Source organism: Mustela erminea, chromosome 4, assembly GCF_009829155.1.
Source record: "Mustela erminea isolate mMusErm1 chromosome 4, mMusErm1.Pri, whole genome shotgun sequence".
NCBI classification, from domain to species: Eukaryota; Metazoa; Chordata; class Mammalia; order Carnivora; family Mustelidae; genus Mustela; species Mustela erminea.
In genome coordinates this window covers 12,185,422-12,209,443 of record NC_045617.1, presented here as the reverse complement: position 1 = coordinate 12,209,443, position 24,022 = coordinate 12,185,422, and the positions used below count along the sequence as shown (strand labels likewise).

The window sequence follows — 24,022 nt, the reverse complement described above, 5'->3', positions numbered from 1 at the left end:
TTATGATTGAAAAGCCCCCCTGCCCAGCTCAGGAGCAGTGGCCAAAAGGGGGCAGAGGCTGCCTGGGAGTCCACAGACCCTGGCTGGAAATAGTGGGAGGGGGACCTGATTGGGTAGACACGTCAGGCCCCACGACTGCCTCTGGAGGGCAGCCTCTAGGGAATCAGAGGGGCTGTTTCAAGCCCGTGGCTGAATATCCTAGGATCTCACCAGCCAAAGGGCCATCATGACCTTTTCACTGGAGCCAGATTGATCCCAGTCGTACGTGAACCACAACTCTGACAGGGCTGTGACTTCCGGGTAGAGAGCTGCTGCTCGTTTCTGAACCCGTCATCAGAATGTCTACACGAGATGGTGCGCGAAGGCGCGTGCTCTGTTTTGCCATCACCCTTCCTGCCCTGCACTTCTGGTTTGCACGCGCCAGTCAGCCCATGGGTGCACACAGGGGACGAGTGCACGCGTGGGATGTGTGCACGCGGCGGCCCCCCTTTCCCAGAAAGGCCGTGGTCCCTCCTCCCCTCTGACGGAGCAAAGCCTATTGGTGTGTCAGGGAACCGAGGAAGAACACAGGGAGTTAGAATCCTTCCAGCAGGGGGCGAACCTGGCTTTTAGTCCACATAGGAGGATTGAGTTTCACATTTTCTTTTTGGTTCGAGTCATCCTGGTTTGCAGAGCTGTTGGGAAATTGGGAAGCGGGAAGAGAGGGAATGTAAGTGGCCCTCCGTCGTGGTTGTGGGAATAGCCGCAGCCAGCCACGTGGTGACAGTCGGGGCACAGTGTTGTCTTTTCATGCGTTGGCCTCCTGACTGCTTTAAGAAGTTCCACCACCTTGGGGGCGCTGGGGTGGCTCAGTGCATGAAGCATCTGACTCTTGATTTTGGCTCAGGTCTTGATCTCAGGGTGGCGAGACTGAGCCCCGCCTTGGGCTCCATGTTCAGTGCAGAGTCTGCGGTCCCTTGCCCTCGGCTCCTCCCACTCCCCCCGCCCTCAAATGGATAAATAAAATAAAAAAAAAAAAATTCACCATCTTTAGAGAATCAGCATGCTGGTTGGGGTGGTTTCCAGAGCACAAATACAGATGGCAATTTAATGCTATTCTTCTTTTTTTTTCTTTTGAGGGAGAGAGAGAGAAAGACCATGAGAGGGGGAGGGTCAAAGGGAGAAGCACACTCCCCGCTGAGCAGGGAGCCTGACGTGGGCCTCTATCCCAGGACCCTGGGATCATGACCCGAGCCAAAGGCAGTCACTAAACCAACCGAGCCACCCAGGCGCCCCTTCATGCTATTATTCTTGTGGAGCCAAACTGCCCAGAGAGGTCACTCTTGTCAAACCTGCTTTGTCCATGTTCTTTTCCGTATCTTTACCAGCAACCTCAGGAGGGGGCAAGTGAGGTGTGCTCACCCGGTTCACGGGCCCCCAGCTCCGTGAGACCACTGACCCTCCGTACTCGAGACCTCAGTAAAAATCTAAATGGCCTCAACAAATTAATCAGGTGTTCCCACGAAACCAGAATGCAGTTCCCTGGGGCCGATGCGGGGTAGTCAGTCGCTCAGAAACAGTAGGCCCCCCCCCCCGCCCCGCTACCATCCCAAGCGAGAGAACGGAGCACAAGCGAGCTAGAAGCGGCTGTGGGACCACTTAGCGTAAGTGGCCTCAACAGAGACCAGCCCCTTGCAGAACTAGGGCTTTCCTGTGAAAGGATGCACCCCTCTCCTGCTCCATCCCTCATGCACACCCAACTAGGGACACACACACACACACACACACACACACAAGGAACAGACCTTCTTTGTGGGGTACTTTCTATGGGCCGGACACCACCCACTTAATCCTCACAACAGATCTACCAAGGGTTCTCTCTCATCTGTGTGATGGAATTGAGAAAGGTAGGGCACCGACCTACCTACCTAGCCACCTACCAGGATCCCCCAGACAGAGACTGAGAGAAGGACGGGTAAGCGCCTGAAGGTTCCAGGCTCCCTGCCCAGAGCCAGGAGCTGGGTGAAAGCAGGCGGGGCTGCCACGTGCTTGGGCAAGCTCCAGTCAGGATTAACTCCCTTGTCTTTCCTGAGAGGCCATAGCGTGTGGCAGTCTGGTAAAGAAAGTGATGAACGTGTTGTCGGTTAAAAAAAGAAAGAAAGACAGGAAAGGTCAAAGCCAATGAATCATCAGAAGTCCTTTATCGTTCTGGGGCCCCCAGCTTCAGGATTGCTGATAGCTTGTCTTGCATCTCGAAGCGGACTCTGGCTGGACAGAAGTGTAGCCCAGACCCTCCAGCTCAGGCTTTCGGTGCTGCCCTTCCTGCAGGGCTCTGGGAGGGGGGAGCCAGGAACTAAATTCCCCGGTGGGATGCCTGATCTCATGCCTCTGTCTAGGAGGCCATCAGTGAGCGTGAATGCCACCAAGACCAAGAGGGCTGAAAAGTTGAGAGCGGGACGAGGCAGGGAGGGTTGAGTGAAGGGATAGGACAAAATCCGAGTCCCAGATGGGTCATTTATTCCGCCTTCAACAAATCCTTCCTGCGGCTCTGGGATGCCAGCGTCTGCCCGCGTAGGACTACGTTCTGATGCACTGGCGACAGGCACGATCTGGATGTCCGAAGACACAAAGCCACAGCAAAGGGCCTCCAGCGTTTCAGACGAGAGTCTGGACGAGAGAATTGGTGGGGAGCGAGAGAGAAAGAAACGTGTTGCTAAGGAAGACCTCTCCCCAGAGAGGGGACGTTCTGGCTGACACCGAAGGCCGCATGCGCCGTGGGCGTGAGGTGTGGCAGGCAAGAGGATGTCACCGTTCTATCACGCGACTTCGGGAAAGACCGAAGTGGACCGTGTGTGGTGGCGGGAAGCCCAGCTCGGAGGCTGTCCTTTCTAGGTTGAGGGAGCAGCACAAAGACGGGAGAAGTGGACACGAGAGAAGAGGGCGCATGTGTATGGGGACGGCCTTAGCAGGACGTTGTGGGGGGCTGGGTGCGAGAAGGCAGGGTCGGAGTGAGCGCCCACTCCGGCATTCCTGACTGGACGGACGCTCTCGAGATGGAGAAAGTAGGCGTCAAAGCAAAGGGGGCTCTGTGGTGCTTGTGGGGGGCCCTAAAGAGCCAGGGGAAGAGAGAGCAGGGAACGCTGGCGGGTCCACTGGTCAGGGGTGATGTGGGGGGAAAGCAAAGGTGGGAGTTCTTGTAAGAATTAATCAAATGAGGGGGTGAGAGAAAGCCCTCCGCACGATGCTGGGAGCACTGTGGTGACTCCTGAACGGGAGCTGTTACTGCATTGGGAACAGGCCAGACCCCTTCCAAGAGCCAGGAGAGGACAGACAGAACAGGAAAGGACAGGTGAGGCCGCAGGTCAAGGCTGGAGGGCCCTATAAGTGCTGGATGTCCCTTAGGGTCACCAAGGGAGAACTCAAGACCTGAAAACCTGCTGGTGAGACATAGATGAGCTGTCGGTCTGTCCTCAGAGGTTCGTGTTGCTCTCCAGTCTCCGGGCATGGGCTAGAAGCTTCTAGATCTCTGCAGCAGCATTCAAACTCGGGCCTAGCCTGACTCTGATGCCCTCAGGGGACAGTCGTCCTCACACTGCACCATGTCTGCTGGCTGGTCCCCGGAGAGGAGGTCGCCAGCCCCCGGTGGCTCCTGGGGGTCTGCGCCCTGCTGGGTCCCCAGCCCCTCTGTGCTGCACAGTTCCGCCGGTCCTCACAGACAGTGTGGTGAGGACACAACAGTGAGATGATAAGCAAATGAGAGCTGGGGCCCAGACGTTCCTCTGTGATCCCAAATTCTTTCTGTAGCAAAATACACACTTCTTTTAAAACATGTGCTTTTTAAAGCTTCTAAATTGAACGTGGAACTTGAGCTGAAATCTTTCGTCTCAAAGTAGATTTTCACGGACTTTAAACAGGTATTTGACCTGAATAAGCCCGGTACGGTCAGACATCATCATGAGGAGCTGGTATTAGTCATCGGGAGCACCTGTCTTCTTACCAGGAAATGGGGACAATCACAGTTATTCATTTCATAGGTTGGGCAAGCTGTAATTACGGAAAGCTAATGCTTTTTTTTTTTTAAGATTTAATTTATTTATTTGACAGAAAGACAGCGAGAGAGGGAACACAAGCAGGGACAGTGGGGGAGGAAGAAGCAGGCTCCTTGCTGAGCAGGGAGCCCCAAGTTGGGGCTCGATCCCAGGACCCTGGGATCATGACCTGAGCCGAAGGCAGATGCTTAACGATGGAACCACCCAGGCACCCCTGAAAGCCAATGTTTTTAAAAACAGAACTTGAGTTTTCCCAGTGGGTGCTTTTTATTTTTAATTTAGTTAACATACAGTGTGATGTTGGTTCCAGGGCATTCAGCACGCTGTGCTCAGGGCTAGTTGCCCTCCCTGATCCCTATCCCCCATCCAGCCCATTCCCCCCACCCACTTCCATCAGCCTCAGTTTGTTCTCTGTTGTTGAGTCTCTGATACTTTGTTTCCCTTTCTTCTTTTTTCCCCCTTCCCATATGTTCATTTGTTTTGTTTCTTAAATTCCACATAGGAGTGAGATCATATGGTATTTGTTTTCCTCTGACTGACTTATTTCTCTTAGCATAATATGTCCTAACTCTAAATGGTATTGCAAATGGCAGGATTTCATTCTTTTGATGGCTGAGTAATATTCCCTTCTGCATACCACATCTTCTTTATCCACTCATATGTTGATGGGTTTTGGGGCTCTTTCCATAACTTGGGCATTGCTGATAATGTTGCATAAACTTTGGGGGGGGGGTGTGCCCCTTGGAATCAGCATTTTGTGTTGTCTGGGTAAATACCAGTAGTAAAATTGCTGTACCATAGGGTAGTTCTATTTAAGTTTCTGAGGAACCTCCAGAGCGTTCTCCCCAGTGTGCATTTCTGTGGGTGCTTTCTAACTACAGACGATCTACCCCTTCTAACACACGCAGACACACACGTGCATAGGCACGCCATCACCCCTTCTCACAAGAGCGCAAATATTTCCACAAGTTTCCCTCACCATCCTGATGAAGGTGGCTGACGGGGGCGGAGATCACAGAAACAAAGGCCCACGTTGCAAGCTTTTAAGAGGTGTTGCTTATCACCTTCCCTTTTCAGTTTGTCATCTAGGGCGTATTAAGATCTGAGAAGATCTCATGGAGAAGCCTTGGGAAATACAAAGCGTGGCTTCTGTTCTCATGTTTGGGACCTTCCCAGGCCTTCCCAGGCCCCAAGAGGATGGGGGTAAAAGTACCCAGCTTGCCCCCTCTCGTGCTCATCCTGGGAAGGCAAGAGCTGCCCCTGCCTGAGTCCACGGCCCCCGCCTCCCCGCCCCTCCTTGAATTCTCCTCCCTTTAAAGCCTGGGGAGCCAGACTGGGCGGGAGGGACATCAGGGGTGTCACACTCTGCCCTGGGGGGGCAACATCTGGAGCTTCCCTGAAGGTTCTGCGCTTCCCTCCTGCGCACCCATTTCCCACGTCTAGACTTGTTCATTAGAGGTCACTCCGCGTGGCCCACATGGTGAGCCTGAGGGAGGTTTCACAGAATCATCCCTGGGCTGGGGGGCCTTTTCCTAACGCTCTTAGGGCAGGACAGCTACCGGCTCCCCGCCAGGGACCCTTAATGGCAAAGAAGCAAAGTAAATTGCTGCCCTCTAGGGACTGAGGGCACAGCAGGGGTCCGTCACAAGTCCTGAAATAGCTGTTTTATCCCTGAACTCCTGCATGATGGTCAGAACACGGGCAAACTCGCTCTCATCGGTCAGACAGCTCTGCTTCCATCCTGGTTTGGGCTCTGTCAAACCATGGAACCCCTGCCTGCCGCTCCTCTCCTGAGGCTCTGGGAGCATGTTCGGTGTTCATTGGAAGGGCTCTTGGTATACCCGGGTGGCCCTGAGCCCTCCCTGGCAGCACCCCCAACCCTGAGCCCTCCCTGGCTGCACCCCCCCAGCCCTCCCTGGCTGCACCCGCCCCCCCACCCCTGCAGCAGAAGGTCCCCGGCAGTTCCCAGAGTTGTTTGCACACTGTACCCTGCGCCTTCCAGACGCTGCTTGCTCATGGGGCCGCCCCCAATCTGGCTTTCTCCCGCCTTATCATTCTGCAATGATCTCACCTCTCCTACCTGGGTGTTTCCCCAGCTCACACTGCTGAGTCTGTGGGAAAGTGAGATCCTTATCTCTCTGTCCCTTTTTCCTTCTTGTTTCTCCAAGACTGGTCAGATCTGGCAGACTTTCCTGCCAGTTTCCCCGCTTTGTGTGCTGGTTGAATACGTGGGCAGAGCTGGGGACCTAAAACAAACAAGTCAACAAACAAACACAAACAGGGCATTTCCGTGGCTGCCTTTCTAAAGGAGGAGACATCACCTCTGTTCCCAGACCAGGCTGGAGCTAGAGGGAATTCGGAACAACAGCATAGACCCCACATGTTCCTTCTGCCTCGCCAGCAGCGGGTCTGGAAGGGAGCCTCCTCGGGATCATGGAGGAGATGTGGCCCCGATACGCATGATTTAACGGACTCTTCCGAAACTGAGTCTGTGCAAGCCTCGTATGCGCAGAATCTTAAAGGAGTCTGTGGTTGCTAATGTTGTGATTTAGCAGATGATGTGAAAAATGTAGGGAAGAAATTCTTCTTAGCTAAAATAGAAAATATGCAGTAATCAGGGATACAAGAATATTGGTGACTTAAAAAAAAAAATGGTGTCCTGCCTGTCATCTAAGAGTCTTATAAATGTAGACGGTAGTGGGAGTACTAAGTACTCACAAGCACTTCCTGTGACCCTTGGGCCCTGTGCTAAGGGTCCGCCTACATACTTAGTACTCCTTACATCTTCTGAAATAAATTCTTAGGACCCCCTGCCGCCATTTTGCAGATGGCTTAAGGGGACTTAAAAACGTCCCCAAAGTCATTTTGCTTCAAAGCAGTGGAGTCAATATCCAAATCCTGGTCCCTCTGACTCAGAAGCCCCACCGAACCCACACCCACTTCTTTCTCTGCAGAAAGCTTGCTTTTCTTCACGATAAGAAACAGTATCTAAAACTAACAAGGGCGCCAGAACTCTGGAATCACATTTCTCTTTGTGGTTGGTAGTGTATTTCCAGCGTTTTTGTTATTTTATATATTACGGAATGCATTTAGTGAGGCACTGTGCTTATTTTTCTGCTAGAGGTTATCTGGTCTCTTAGCAGTTAGAATTATTTCTGATAAGGAGATATGTACATCTATAATTTAGCCAGGATATCTTCTGGGTTAATTTTGTTAGTTCCTGAAAGCTGCCCAAGGCTACAGTCCTACAAGTCCTACGAAGGCAGCTTTCAACATCTTTCCGAAAGCACCTCAAGAGGGCGCTCCTTGCAAGCCTGAGATGTATTTGGTTTTCTCAGGCCTGAAACTTGGTTTTAAACACCTTTTCAGACTCAGAGAGAACAGGGTGGTGGTTGCCAGAAGGATTGAGAGGGGGCCAAAACGGGCGAAGAGGATCAAGAAGTGTAAGCTCCCAGTTATAAAATAAATAAGTCGTGGAGATGTAATGTACAGCCAGGGCAATGCTACAATCAATAACACTGTATTAACTCTGTATGGTGACTGATGGTGACTAGACTATTGTGGTGATCAGTTTGCAGTGTACATAAATATCGATTCATTATGTAATACACATGAAACAGAATATTGTGTGTCAATTATTTATCAATTAAAAGAAATTTTTTTAAGAGACTGGATTGCAGTCCTATAGAAAGTTCATGGAAGAGGCATGAGGAAACAAAATAGAAGTCCAAGAATTTGAATTCTTAGGATGGAGGCCATGAAGATCCAGGGACTTAGAATCTATAAAAATTACTATAAAAACTTGAAGAAAAAACTTCTGTAACTCTTTTAGCATGTAGAGTCATAATACTAGACAGGCTCCCAGGAAGGCAAGGAGAATCCCCACACGTTTCTCTATTGTTAAGTACTTTGGGTAGGATACAGCAGGGAGGCGGGAGGCAGGATTCTCAGCTCTCCTCAGGAACCATACACGTAGTTTAATGTACTGATTCGGTATCCCAAGGGAGGGGGTGTGGGGGCATTTGTTTTCATGCTTTATAAAAATCACATTAGCTCTTCTGAAGAAAATGCAGATGCACAGCTAAAAAAGCAGAAGATAAATGAGAATGGAATTCTAAGAAAGAAAATTTATTCCAGAAAAATGTATGAAAAGGGGAGCAGAGCAATTAAAAAAATTAACAGTTGGGACAAATAGAAAACAAATCAGAGTAGCAGATTTAAATCCAATCACATCAATAATTAACATTAAATGTAAGTGGACTAAATACTCCAATTTAAAGGCAGAGATTGTTAGATTGGGGGGGGAGATCCAAAGATATGCTGTCTTTAAATATAAATATAGATAGGTTAAAGGGAAAACAATGGAGTAATTATGTCCTACAAATGGTATGGTTTAGAAAACTGGAGTGCCCATACTAATACAAGATAATAGACTTCAGAATGGTAAATATTATCAGGGATAAAAGGGACAATTTTCCAGGAACACATCGCAATCATAAGTCTGTATCTAGGAATAGAGCTTAAAATACATGAAGAAAGCATTGACAGAATTTAAGGGAGTGAAAAGCCTACAATTGTAGTTGGGGATTTGAACATCTTTCTGACAGTAATTGATAGAATTACTGGACAAAAAAGCATTTCCATTCATCTAAATGGGCCCTCCACGGGGGGACCGAGTCGGTGTCAGCCACGGGATGCTCTACTCACAAGAGGTTTCTGTTCCATTTTCTTGACTAATGAAGTAGCAGCTGTCTCAGCATCCCCTGTTACACAAAAGATGTCTTGAGACTGATTATAATTGCTATGAGAGTGAACCTGAGGTCTTTACCTTGGCAAGCAAGTCGCAGATGATTTCCTCTTCATCCCCACTCTTGGGATCAACACCATAGTCTAGACAGAGGGAGTTTCTCGTGACCAAAGTAAATTGCTTCTGCCAAATAAGGCCAAGGCCCCTTTCTCTGAGGAGCACTCTGTAACTACTTGAACCCGGGCTGTCAGGAAAGTGGGTTCCTTGGAGGGCCCTCCATGCTCAATGTTTGACTATGCGAATGAGCCCTTGAGTTGAGACTGGAGTTTTTCTTAAATAGTTAAGTGACACTTAGGATCACGGACCATCATTCAGCCGCTCACTTCAAGGCTAGACTGTTGTTGGAGGAGCTCCTTAATGGGATTACCCCACACAAAGAACAGCCTCACGCTTCTGGCTTCAGGCGGATTCTGCCGCCCCTCCGGTCATCTACCTGTGCTCAGTTTAACCATCTCCTGTAGTGATCTGCAGAACATTTTTCCCAGCCTGCAGAGATGATGGATTCAAAAATTTCGGATACTCTCTCAGGATAATACAGAGTAGTTATTTAGGTTAAAGCATCTTATGCTTCTGTATCAGTTAAGGCACTTAACTTGATAAGGTTGTGGAGACTGAACCCTTTGGAATGGTCTGGAAATAATTCTTATTTCTGAATTAATACTTTCTTAGTTCAATTTAAGCCTCGTTTCCTTATGTTCTAACTTATAGGGAGCTGGAAAATGCAAGATCTCCTATTATTCAACTCTTTGGAATCCGTGGAAATAAGGGCACACAAACTCAAGTTGAACCAAGAAGTTATGAAAGAAATTGCACCTATTTGGTTATTTGGGAAAAAATATTCAAGATCAAAATACTATATTTTATTAGGTAAGGGAAAAAAGTCCTAAAATATATTGAATTAACAGGGAACTGACTTGTAATGGGCTTTCTCATCTAAGGACCACTCACACACACTACAGTAACAGCCAGAGCAGGAGAAAGTCAGAAAAACATTAAGAACTAATTCATGGAAAAGAGATAAGACTAAGTACTCTGGCTAATCTATGGGATCATTTCACCTACCCTGCCCTGAGACACTTGGGTGCCCAAGTCGATTCTTTTATTTTTAGAATCGAGATTGTGATAAATGCAGTATTTGTTTCTTTTGTACAGTACATTTGGCATCTACTGTTCTTTCCATCTGGTTTCCTCAGATAGGTTCGTAACTCTACCTGATGCCAAAGAAAGCCTTTGTGTGCCCCTTAAATCCTTACTGGTCCCAGTGGTGAGTCCCCAGATGGAATATGACATTTCCCCATTTTGCCTTTAGTGAAAGACATAGAACACGAAAGAAAGACTTTTCACTCTAGCCTCCTGAAAGACACTACCATCTCCCCCAAACTTTTAGTTCTACCTAGATAATGAAATGAGGAATGGGGGTGTGGGAGACGATGGTATCATTTCAGAAATAATCTGATCAATCACCTAAATTAGTTACTTCTATTCTAATGATTTAATTACATCTTCCAAAGTGGAGAAAGACATTTGGAGCCCACTTATTTTTCTGTAATAGATGTAAGAAAGGAGAAAATGGTGAAAAAACATTTTTAAAACTTTTTTCTTCAAATTGTTTAATGTGTCAAGAATCATAGCACCGGGGGTGCCTGTGTGGCTCCATTGATTAAATGTCTGACTCGCAGTTTCAGCTCAGGTCATCATCTCAGGGTCATGAGATGGAGCCCTGCATTGGACTCCAGGCTCAGTGGGGAGTCTGTTTGAGATTCTGTCTCTCCTTCTCCCTCTGTCTCCCCTTTCTCCCAACTCATGCTCTCTTTCTCTCTCAAAAACAAAACAAAACAAAACACAAACAAACAAACAAACAAACAAATCATGGCACTTTACTGGAAAAAGAGCCCAAGACTCAAGTCAAAGAGGTCGCTGACTAATGTGGTGACTTGGGGGCTCATGTGAGCCTTGGTTTCTTCATCTGTAGATTGAGAAGCTCAGCCCTTTCCTCCCTGCATCTTGAACGTGTGTGAGGGGGCCATGCTGCAGGCGAGAGGCACACGCAAGTGATGGTCTTCATGGACGCGATGCACTTGTCAGGAAGTCCCACGGACCAGCCTTAGTTACCATCTGGAGCTCCTCTCTCCAGCTAGTGAGGTCTCTACTCATTACCCATTTTTCCTTTCCCCATTATTCCCACTATAACGTCTTCCTACTTTTCTTTTTTCTATTTGCTCTTTCACTCCACTGGTCAACTCTCATGTTTTTCATTATTTACCATGAGCCCAAAGCTGCAAATATGACATTTGTCTCCAAAACAATACTTTTTTTTTCTTCCTAATTTTATTTATTTGACACAGAGAGACAACAGCGAGAGAGGGAACACAAGCAGGGGGAGTGGGAGAGGGAGAAGCAGGCTCCCTGCTGAGCGGAGAGCCTGATCTGGGGCTTGATTCCAGGCCCCTGGGATCATGACCTGAGCTGAAGGCAGATGCTTAATGACTGAGTCACCCAGGCACCCCTCCAAAGCAATCTTTAAACACTTCACAATACTTTCCTGTTTTAAGGGATTAATTCTTTAGATTCATTTTTCTAATCTCAGGGGTCTGGACCTTCATATTCTATGCTGAGCCCCAGGATTTGAGTTCTGGTTGGGGAACTTGATCTGATGAAAGAATTGAGGACATTTCTGTCTGGGACTCCCTTTCCCAGGATGCTGGGTACCTTTGCCTTCGTCTTCTCCTTACAGCCGCTTAGCAGGACTCCCCCCTCTAGCAACAAACTCATGTTTTCCAAAGCTCCTTTCTTTTTCTATTCTTTTTTTTCTTTTTTCTTGCATTTTTTTTTAACTCCAGATAAAAGTCTCTTTTAAAGATTTTTAACAACTGATTTGTTGTAAGACATTCAGCTAGAAAGTTGTTTTATCCCACATTGCCTTTTTAAAAATTTTTAGTTCAAAGATCTCATTGGTTTTATTAAATGATTCACCGATTGGGCAGCATTTCGTCTAGCAAGGAGAGGAGAACTCTGAGAATGCGGCAAAGAAATGGAAGGTTTTTATAGGAAGGAGGGTGGGGCAAGGAGTTTATTAGTGAAAGAAAAGATCCTTTCAGGCAAGGTCACCTTCCCTGGGGGAGAAGAGCAGCGGGTCTTATCATGCGGATCATCTCATCTTCCTTTGAGGGATGGAGAGGGCCCCTTGGACAAATGCCCTCAGTGGTGTTGACCAGAAACTTCCTGAGTGGTCAGTCCATTCTTCATTTCTGGGGGATGCTGAAACTGCATTAGATTAGGCATGAAGCCCCAGTTTGGTGACAGAGCCTAAGTGACACCATTTTAGCCTACGGTTTTCTTTTTCATACTTTCAAATCACAGTACTACCGTCCACCCCCTGGTCTTTGAACATGGATCCCTTGTAGCAGAACAGTCGTAAAAGTCAAAAGGTCCTGGCACGTGACTAGAATCTCCTCCAGTGATCAGTCACTATCCAGTCCATCATAGTATCTTATGAAAATGGCTCTGAGGTGAGGCCACTTGGGTTTGCAGCTTCTTCTGTTCCATCTGGTCAGGTTCCCAAAGCAGGAGTGGTCTCAGGAATAGAGGCTTTGTCAGAGGCAGAGATGCACAAGGTGACATAGGGGGAGAGGGTACCAAGGTTCCAGGCCATGCCACGTCCCCACATCTCCACATAGTCGCCAACCTGGGAGCTCTTCTTCTGCGTTACTCTTATGCTCTCACAGCTGAGGACTGGTGACCCAACTTTTCTTAAGGCTATGTTTCATTGATGTAATTCTAAAACAATTTTAAATGCACAGATTAAGAACATGTGTCTCTTCATGTCACATGTTAAAAGAGACTTCAACTCATTCTGAAATCTATATTGAAGAATGTCTTAAAGCAAAATTGCAACCATGTAGCTATATTAACTATGAAATCTATCAAGTCACAGTAGAGTGACCAAGAGAGTCAGGTTGGAGGCTCATCTAAGCAAGAATTTTTCCTCTGATAAAGGCATCCAGGCTGTTTTGTTGGGCAGGGAAGGGGGGTGGAGGGGGAGGCTTGTGATCAGTTCGGAAAGATATGGTTTCCCTCCCTCGTGTCAGTCTCAGAATGTCAAGAATGTTCTTCAAAGGTGGATCTGTCAGCATGCCCTTTGCTAACTCCTGCTTCAATCCTTTTATATTGTATCTGCTACCTCTTGGGACATAAGTTTCATATTTTTATTATCTACAGTAGTCCAGTATTTCCTCTTTTTGTCTTAAAATTACTTCTTTCAAGTTTCAAGGAGTGTGCCTTTAGGATCTGGAAGCAATGATTCCATCTGCAATTTCTCTATTCGGTTCCACTTGATCCTGGAGGCTTTGATGGTATCTGCTCGGCCTTTGTCAAGACAGAGAAAGCTAATTTTGCTTCTGAAAATGGAAAATTTTCAAAGGAGCCTTCCTCCCAGGAGACAAATCGTTCTAGGGCTAGGGTGCAGTGACCCTCATTGTGGAGAGGCAGGAACACAACCTGGAGACTGTTGACAAAGGGTTAAGCATCACAGACAGCATGAGTAGAAGTGAAAAACAGAACTGATCCAAAACATATAACGTATACTCCAAAATAAGCCAGGCTCGCCCCACTTAATGGGATCACTGCAGACACGCCAAATTCTACAGCGAGTCAATTGTATACATATGGTAAAACTTTTCATACCATTCAACATTTGCTGCCATATGATTTTAATTACATACAGATTGGGTAGCTGGAAGAAAGCACTGGAATTCAATAGAATAAAGTTAAACACAAGCCCTTTTGTAAGTGGCCCTGGTTTAGGTTAGGATGTATGCAAATGCCCGTGGAGGACAGAAGAGTAATGTGTGGCTTGGGGGAGCCTCTGAGGATGGGTATGACTCATCTCCAATCTGGGGACCCGGTTGTTTATCTGGAAGGGGAGGTTTACAGACACAGGGATTATTCTCCTTTTGAAGTTGAAATTTATGCTGATCCTTGCACCTTGTTACATTCTTCCTGCCCAACTACAGGGTTTTCTCTCCAAGACGAAATTGCTCTCCGGGCACACACCGCCTTGAATTTTTTGAAAGTCTGTGGGTTTCAGAGATGCCAGATTGGTAGATTGGAAACCCCCTCCCACCCCCAGACTTTATTAGTCCCTGCTCCTTGTTTCTCTGGAGCTGATTTTACGTAATGAATTTAAAAAGCGAGGCTGTTTACTTCATTTAAGAGCAGGAACGGAAAGCCAGTTTTGCTTCGGATGGGCCTTGGCTGGGCGGAGGGGAAGCCACTGCTCTGAAATGTGCTTTTCTCAGACTTGAACGGCATTTCTTTGGTTTTCTCCATAACTTACCATGATGGCTTTTACTTACTGAACATCTTTTGGGTAAGCCACTGTGAATCCCAGTTTTCTCTTTTCTGAGATGAAGATCCTGACTTAGTGACTCCGACCTGGCCGATGCCAGGCCCTGCAGGCAGAGGCAGCCTGACAGCCCCGTGCCCCAGCCCCTGGAGGAGCAGAGACAGAGCTGGGCTAGTAAGGAGGAGAAGTTCAGGTCTCTGAATCCTGTCTTAGGAGCACGTCAGATCTTTCAAGGAAGGAGCAGGCTCCTAACCCGTCCTTTGCCAGTGAGATAGGGGTCCCAGCGAGTGCACGGCTCAAGGAGCAGGCAGAGGCTGCACCCAGCATGTAAGGTTCTTCACCCCCTTTCCATGGGAAGGCAGCTGAGCAGACTGGGAGCTTTCACAGTCATGCAGTGATGAGCTGGGGAATCCCAGCTTTTGGGCAAGAAACCATACCTCCCACTGCTGCCCCCTCGGGCTGGGGCAAGCACCAGGGATGACCGCTTCTGCCCAAACCTCCCGCCCCAGCCCTGCCCTCCAGGCCGATCTCAAGGGCAAACGTTTCCTTCCATGTTTGCCACCTCTCTTTGTATTTGTAAATATTTATGTGCGGACACTGTTCTGCAAACATACACACTCCAGTCTGTCTTTCAGTTGCCTGGGCTTTGGTCCATTCATTTTTCTTGAAGAAGTCACCAGTTTTAGCCTCGAGGGAGTTGCGTTCCGCGCCCCCCACCCACCCGCACCCCCGGAATAAACGTCTGTGGATTGAAATGGATGACAAATTAATTTCACTTCGTTGAAATGGATTTTTTAAATGGACTGTTTAATAATATATTCAGGTATATAAAAATGACATCTATCAGTCATGCAAGTTAGTTTCTCCATCTTTAGGAAGGAAAGAAGGAAGTCATTTGTACTTAATTTCAGGTATGATTCCTCATTTCTTCTTTCATATTTATTATGCCAGTTGCCTTAACATAATGGCCTCGGGCAAAGGGAACCACTTCTAGAAACCATGGAACCCAGATTCTTAGTTACCGACCTCAAGAAGCAAGAGATGCTGGACTTAGCGGCCGGGGATCTTTTGCTGTGCAGGGAAGCCCAGTGAACCCACTCTGTTAGGAGTTTGGCGTCCCTTCCTGGTGCTTCCCCCCACCTCTGCCACACTGAGGGCCTGGGCTGGGCTCAGCCACCCCGAGAACATCTTCCACCACACTGAGGAGTAAACAGGCTTACAGGAGTCAAACAGAGGCTGAGGCAGGACCAACTGAGTGCCTGCTTTGGATGGGAAGTGGCTCCAGCCCTTGGGGGCCCGGTTTTCCCTTGCTGAAATGGACCATTCTGCATTGTGGGCCAAGTCGTAGGAGAGAAGCTGGAGAAGTCACAGCTCCTTCTTAAAATAGAGGGGCTGCCTTCAGTGTAGCAGAGAGCAGAGACACTAAAACACATGATTGCAGCGCAGTGTAAGAATTTGCTAGAGTATAAGTCAAAAACAAGCAGCCCTAAAAAACAAGCAAATACTTATGGCCAGGAACATCGTTGGATATGAGATTAGCATGGCAGCTTGGGGCCGCACTGCACTCACGGTGGTCAGTTAGAATTGCTTATTTACATGTTGGTCTCTCCGGCCAAACTACACCCCGAGGTCTGGGAATGGGTCTTACTACTTTTCTTCAGTTCTTCTGAGTCCCACTGTGTGTGTGTGTGTGTGTGTGTGTGTGTGTGTTTAAGCCATCTTTATTTGTAACTTTGTTTTCCAACTTTGTTGAGATGTAATTGATACATAACATCCTGTAAGTTTAAGGTGTGTTGCTTTGAGACTTTTGTATATTGCAAAATGATCACCACTGTGACACTAGTAACATCTCCATCCTGCTGAGCTGTTTAGAGGACCAAATGGATTTTCACTGAACGAATGCATGATTGGATGTTGGTTGCTATTGGAAGTCATTGTAACCCCAACTGATGAGCTGATTGGACTTTTGACTGGTCAGGTACTACAGAGACTTGTTTGGACTTCATCTCCTGGGGAATATAGAGCCCTTGAATGTTCTAAAGCAGAGGAGTGACCTTAACCTGTGTTTGAGGAAGAAATCATTGCTATAATGTGACAGACTGATTTGCAAGAGACTGGAAGTTGGAAGGCCAGTTGAAAAACTATTGTAATGGCTGGAGGAGATACCAGAAGGCTTGAGAGGGTAGAGACTTGAGAGAGATTTATAAGGTAGAATTAGAATCCAGCTCCAATTTGGGTGACCAGTGGAATGGGAAGGAGGGAAAAATCAATGATCCCAGTGAACTCAGGTGAAACAGTCTGACTTTCAAGTAGATTTATAATTCAAAGATTAAAAAAGAGAAAGAACCTCACACTTAGGCTCTAACCATAATTAGCTTAGTATTGTTGGTTTAGAATAATGAAACTTAGTGTGTAAGAGTTGATAAACAAATAGGATGTACATGGGTATGTGACAGAAGGAACAGATTTATATGGCATAAGAAATATAAATATTACTCTTATAGTACCCATAATATGCAAATGTACAAGTAAAGACTATATTCTGATGCTATAAGAATAATCAGGGCTGCCATATGTAGTCTAAACAGGTTGCGCACTGCACAACTCTAGGGGACATTAGTAATAGCAACAGACCACCGTGTAAAGCTATTGTATATCCCTCTTATGCTTCAGCACAACATACTCATAGACGGTTGCTTTGAACAACAAATAAATAAGCTGTCTAAGATGGGAATTTGATAGACTTTCCCTTCCATGGCCAGGTCATTAGTATTGGATGTGTGGTAGGTGGGTGGGGGAGGGTGTCTTTTCATATCGAAAATGAGAGAAGTTTTTCCTCCTTTTATGGGACTTGAGGGATTATGCTCTTATACTGCATTTGGACAGCAATGGGAGAATTCAGCTTCTTGTTGGTGTTTACGTTTTATGGCTTCACAGTGTGTAGTGTGTCCTGTGCCTTGGTGCTCCGCGTTTCCGCGTATTGTTCAAAGTGAGTAATGTGGAGTGACACGTGGACTTAGCCATTCGAGGGGAGGAATTCATAGAAGCCGACAAAGAAAAGATAATCCCCCCTATTCTTTCCCAACAATTATATATTACTTAAAATTTGTGTGGATTTGGCTCACATGCTTCTGGGGAAATTGCTTCAAAGTGTGACCACGGACCAGAATGTAGGTTTGGCTCGGTCCCAGCTGTGGCCTGGCATGGCTGGGGCATCTAAGCCATCACAGCACTGCTCAGTGGTCTGCGACTCCATTGGCAGATGAGGGAGGTTTGGCAGAATGTGTCAGAGAGGAGCATCTTCCCTGATGTCCAACTGCCAAGGGCCGATGGAGGAGATGGGAGCCTCATGAATTTCCCAGCAGCCCAGGCGGCTTGGCATTGTGGACGGGGTCCAGATTCTCAGGCCCTTGGGAGCCAGTTGCCATACTGGGGTCTGGAATGGGGCCTGGGCATAGCGCAGATAGAGCGCAAAGCGTCGTGCTTCTCCACGCTTAACTCATCCAGTGGAAACATGTCAGGCTGCCTCCTCCAGGGCCCTGCATTTATTTGAAAGAATGTTAGAAGGGAAGTACATCACTTGCCATCTTCCTCCGTCTTTGGGTGTGTTTATTGTGATTGGAAATCATTCTAGTCCGCATGGCCATGCCTTTCCCCACCCTTTGGGCCCCTCTGTTGAACAGCCCTCTGTGCAAATAAACAGAGAGGGCAAATCATTTTATTCAGCCACAGAAACAGGAGCGGAGTTAGACTCCGGAGAACTAGAATCGCATAACCACGGCTTGTGTCCTCTGTAACGTGCTTGCTTTTCCTGTCCGTGGACCCAGGCCAGGAGGTACCGCAGAGGCCTTTGCCGTGCTGGCTGGGAGCCCAGACCCAGGTATTCTGCTGTAAATGGGACCGCCGGCCCTGGTTTGTTGTTCCGTAGAATTTGCCTGGGGTTTATCTTGACCATGCCTACTGAGAAAGGAAATTCTGAGCTGCTCCGAACTTGATTAAAACCTAAAAGGGAACATATGCTTTCATTTTCTCTCTGTCCTACCAGACCTGAAAACAACAAGTAATTGATCAATGTATTGTTAGTTCCAAATTTTAAAACAAATACTTTATTTATGAAAATCCCTTTGGTCTAGAAAGAAAAAAAATAAATAAACAAAAACAAAAAACCCTGCCAATACAGAAAGCCCCACAGATCAAGTGCGAGGGTTTATGAATTACCGTAAGGGTACACCAACCAAGTCAAGGAATAGAACTTTGCTACTACCCTGCAAGTCCCTTCCAGGTGTTCCACCCCCATCACAGGCCCCCTCCTCTCCTACAAGTAATTCTTCAGCTGAACTTCTATGGTAATATTTCCTTGGGTTTAGCTTTTTTTTTTTTTAAGATTTTATTTATTTATTTGACAGAGAGGTACAGAGAGAGCACAAGTAGGTAGAGGCAGAGGGAGAAGCAGGCTCTCCACTGGGCAGGGAGCCTGATGTGGGGCTCGATCCCAGGATGCTGGGATCATGACCTGAGCTGAAGGCAGCTGCTTAACCAACTAAGCCACCCAGGTGCCCCTGGGTTTAACTTTCAATAGTTTTACCACCCAAATGTACATCTCTAGATTAGGAAGTTTAATCTCACACATTTAAAACCATTGAATATATCTTTTACTACTTTTTGAAAGTGCAGGTACTTCCTCCACCCCCATAAAACTTATCTGCTGAATAATCTTTAAGTAGAACTTAACATATTTAAGTTAAATTATACCAGCAACACACCCACTTTAGTTACCTTTCTTGTGTGAGATATTATTTTGAGACTTTCCCTCCAAACACAAGGTTGTGACACCTGATGTTAGTTAAAACATGGCAAAACCAAAAACAAATCAAAACAAAATTTAAAACTCTGAGGAGCCAAAAAACTTTTGAATCTCGACTTAGCAACAGAAAAGATGAATTTGTCTTGCTGATGTTCAGGGAGAGCTTTTCATTCTATGATACCGTTGATTCTGTGATGTGTGTGATTATGATATATAATTGTTACACTGCATATGACCATCTCTATTCTGGACAAAGAATAGAAAACAGCTCCTGGCTGTGTATGAAAAAGCAGACAAACAACCAAGATCATGAGTGAGGTTAGAAGTTAAGATGCAAGAACTCTGGGGGTGCCTGGGTGGCTCAGTGGGTTAAGGCCTTTGCCTTTGGCTCAGGTCGTGATCTTGGGGTCCTGGGATCAAGCCCTGCGTTGGGCTCTCTGCTCAGCAGGGAGCTTGCTTCCCCCCTCTCTCTGCCTGCCTCTCTGCCAACTTGTGATCTTTGTCAAAATAAATAAATAAAATCTTAAAAAAAAAAAAAGATGCAAGGACTCTGCTGTCACAGGGGGTCTGACTTTTATTCTGATTCTGTGTGATGCCAGACAAATCCCTCTACTTCTCTATCTGTACAGTGAAGGTCATAGTTACTAATCAAAGTCGATCTGTACTTCTCTTAACGAGGAACAATTATTTATTAAACTTTCTGCCTTTTTATTGTAACCCTTGAAAATGTTAGTGACACCTGAGTCCTTGGTTTTAAAACTAAAGATATATGAAAAACAACATACTCGGGAAGCATCAAATACAATGTTACTTACTTGTGGGCGCTAACGCTTTTAACTTTTTACGTGGCAGTAATTTATTGGCATTGATAATAACTAAAAAGGGTTAGGACTTACAGAATGCCATGTAGTTCATGAAGCACTTTGACATCAACTATTTAATTTGTTTTTAATAGAATAAATATTCATACCCTAGTTATTTATTCTGCTTTCAACATATGCTAGTATTCTTTCTTTAACCATCACCTATAGCAAAGGGGGGGCTTAGGAAAGACCTTATTTTTTGTATGGTTCTGTCACACATGATAGGTGAGGAAACAAAAACATAGACATCTAGTTGTTAGTTTTCTATATATTTTGGGGGGCTACTTATTTTCTGTAGTACCCAGTTCTTGTTGTAAGTCTGGGAGCATCTGGCTGGCTCAGTTGGTAGAGAATGTGACTCTTTGATCTCAGGGTTGTAAGTTTGAGCCCCATGTTGGGTAGAGAGATTATTTAAAAAAAAAAAAATACTTTGTCATCTTTATTATCACAAGTCTGTACAAGGGAAATGTGGATTAAATAATATACATAATAATTAATCTTGACATCAAGCCATGTAATTGCTTATTAAATGATAAATATGCAAAAACCAAATCACCAAAATAAATATTGGATTTGACTGCCCCCTGAGCTACTTTTTAAAAAATTAACATATAATATATTATTTGTTTCCAGGGTACAGGTCTGTGATTCATTCAGAGCACTCACCATAGCACATACCCTCCCCAATGTCCATCACCCAGCCACCCCATCCCTCCCATTCCCCTCCCCTCCAGCAACCCTCAGCTTGTTTCTGGAGATTAAGAGTCTCTTATGGTTTGTCTCCCTCTCTGGTTTCATCTTGTTTCATTTACTCCTCCCTTCCCCTATGACCCTCTGTCTTGTTTCTCAGATTCCTCATGTCAGTGAGATCATATAATTGTCTTTCTCTGATTGACTTATTTCACTCAGCAGAATAATTTCTTGTTCCACGCATATCATTGCAAATGGCAAGATTTCTTTTTTGATGGCTGCATAGTATTCCATCGTGTGTGTGTGTGTGTGTGTGTGTGTGTGTGTGTGTGTGTGACATCTTTATCCATTCATCTGTTGATGGAGATCTAAGCTCTTTCCATAGTTTGGCTATTGTGGACATTGCTGCTATAAACATTCAGGTGCACGTGCCCCTTCAGATCACTGCATTTGTATCTTTAGGGTAAATACCCAGTAGTGTGATCGCTGGGTTGTAGGGTAGCCCCTGAGCTATGTCTTGTTGCAGTCACTTAATTCCCATGTTGGAGAGCCTCACATAGGAAGGTCTTTAATTCTCTTGCCCTGAATCCTCACTCGGAACCTGAGGAAGGTATCTCTGCATGGCAGTCTAGTGGATTGCCACTGATCCTCAAACAATAACGTGGTATCTAGAATATCTGAAGATATTAAAAGAATAGAAAACTTAATGATTCGATCCTGATAAGGGAGATTGCAGTAACCTGGCATCTGCTGCTCTTGAGCGTAAGATCACAAAAAGGGCCTCACCTCCAACTTCGCATCTCCTTCCAGACTCCAGAGGCTATCTCCCACTCACTCTCCACAGTGGGATGATGGGAATTCATTCCAGACCTAGCTGGTGCTGGTGGACCTTCCAGCAGCTTGCACACATCTAGCAATCAGGGCTAGATATGGGTTCCATCTTCTTGAGGATTAATTACCTCTTCTTGAGCCTGGCTGCATTGTGCAAACACAGAACTAATATTGTGCCCTCTCTTGGCCACAGAGGTACTCACCTTCTTTCTGGTGTTGCAGAAGAGACCCCTCCCTCTAGTCCTGGAAGCTTCATACCAGTCCTTGCCGAGCATGTCCTAATGCTGTGCACTGTTAGGTTTGGACATCCCATCCTTAAAAGAACTTCGCTGTTAGGAGAAGTTCTCCCTCTGGAGCCAGGTGCTAATAGTTCTACCCACGGACAGGACACTCGCTGACTCCTCTTTGCCCTCACCATATCATATTGCATGAACTTCTCATAGAGCACTTGTCACTTTGTTCTGTCACTGGAGAGCTTTCGCACTTTTTCTCACCATGACCCACAGAAGGAAATCTATCTTACACTGCAAACCAGTGCACACAGACATATACACAATCGATACAGATACATGACGTCCATCTGTGGGAGTTTCCTTACCTCGTACGTGTTGACATTCCTTACTCTGTGCCCTGCTCTTCTACTTTATTTATTTGTTCATTCATTTGTTTTTCTTTATGCTGATAAAGACCCACTACATTAATTTCATGATCATGTAACAAGTCTCAAGCTCTTGTTTGAACAACACAATGCTAGTCAGTGCACCTGACTCCGTCTCCCCCATCCCTGTTAGACAGTGACCTCACTGCAGACAGGAAACAACGTATGTCTATATCTCCTTTGTATACTTTGGTGCCTGGCGTGGAGCAGATGCTCAGGGAAATATTTGCTGGGGGGAGGAACTCAGCCTGAGTCTTTATACCTTGCCTGGCAATTTTAAGAACTGAGTGAGATATGTATTTCAGGGAGGAAACACAGGGCTTAGCTCCAACAGATGCTCGACTAACATATGTTTCTTTAGGATTTTCTAGACTAGCTGCCCCTTTAATTCACTGTCTGACTGTGCTGCAGTTTTTTGGGGGTGTGTTGGTGTGTGTGTGTTGGGGTGTGTGTGTGTGTGTGTGTTTTAAAGGTAATGAGGGTTTGAAGTCTATTAGCCTAAGGCCTCAGCCAGCCGAAGTACTTTAAGCTTTTCTGAGTTGCCATGGAGCCAGGGACAAAGTGCCCTCCAGGAACAGGTTGAAACTATGGGAAGGTCACAGGGGAGAGTGCTTTTTGTCCTACTCTGGCCTGGGACTCATTTCTCCATGAAAAGTAAAGACTTGAGCTTATTAGAATTTCTAAAATGAAAATTACTTCCACGTTTTAAAAAGTTTATAAAGTAAGTTTAAACTTAACATGAACATGGAAGGCTTTGTGACTCAAAAGTCTTTATGAGAGCTCTCACTTCAGAGGTACTAAATTCTATCGTAGCAGAAAGACACTGGTTGGTGAACGTCTGATTCCAGTAGTAACTGGGGGCGGGGCAGCCTCTGCAGGTGTCACTTCTTCATCTATGAAAAGGAGAATCTCACCCGTCCTCGAAATTCTGTGATCCCAAACACGAACCTTGGAGTCCTTCATTTTATGCTCCCGGGAGTGCATTGGCCATTGAGGAGATAACAGTCCAATGGAAACCTATTGCCTTTGCAGAGTCTGAATCAAGTACGGTGCCTGAACCCTTTCCTCTAACAGTTTCTTGCTACTCTCATGTAGAAGCTCTCAACCAGTGTTTCACTGGCCTGAGGGCCAACGAGTCAGGTTGTTAAGTGAGATCAATTAAGCCTCAAAAATCAAGCTTTTGCACAAATTGTCACAGTAATTTGTTTTGGAATCGTACTTCATTTTGCCCACGAAATGTGAGCATTTGATTTCATGTGGTGGGAATTTATAATTCACACGCAGGTGATTTAACGAACCAACTTGTTTCTTTCCAGGACAGAGTGGCTCAGAGGATCATGGAGCTTCTAAGCCTAGCAGAATATGGAGTCTCTCCCCTCTGGCTGTCTGGATTAAATTTAAGAAGGTCAGTAGCGAATTCCATTGGCCACCAGCTCCTAGTGTGCAAGCTGTCCTGAAGTTAGCCGGATGATAGGGAACATCTGACCTGCTTTGGCCTTAAATTTACAATGTTTTCAGATGTCTAGGAAAAGTCAAATGCTTGGTGTGGAGAGGGTATCAGAAGCTTCTTGCGTGTTCTCTCTAGGCTTTGCCCTCTACAGAGATTCTGATGGAGAAGAAAATCAGAAAGCTAAGCTCTCCCCTCCCCCCACCCAAGTGTTAGAAAGGACTCCCTTTGTTTTCAAAATGAGCATGGATTGAGCTTCCATACAATTCAGGGGCTGTCACATGGGTGCTGGTGTAGAGAGCAAAGGAAGGTGACGTCAGCAGTGGCCTTCTCCTAGCTCATTTCTCCCGGGCTCATCTGGCCCATTGCGTTGACATTCTGATCAGTTTCCGTGGCCTGCTCTACCTTCCCTGTAAAACAGATGCTTGTCCCACCATGGCCCTCCCCTGAGAATGGCCCTGAGTGGCTCGCATCTCCCTCAAGGTTAAACGCAGCTTCCCAACCTGACTTTCAAGGCTCTGTGACGCAGTCCCCACCCCCTCCTCAGCCT

The 24,022-nt window shown here is 46.2% G+C and overlaps 1 protein-coding gene across 3 annotated transcripts in view; it reads left to right on the top strand.

Annotated features, from left to right (window-relative positions):
- SCAF8 (SR-related CTD associated factor 8) overlaps positions 1 to 23,430 on the top strand; it is a 189,686-nt gene extending 166,256 nt beyond the window's left edge. For all 3 annotated transcript variants that reach the window (XR_004284748.1, XR_004284749.1, XM_032338646.1), the window contains one exon: positions 23,342 to 23,430. The gene's annotated coding sequence lies outside the window, so the exon portion shown is untranslated. The remainder of the gene's footprint in view (positions 1 to 23,341) is intronic.
- Positions 23,431 to 24,022: the final 592 nt, after the last annotated feature.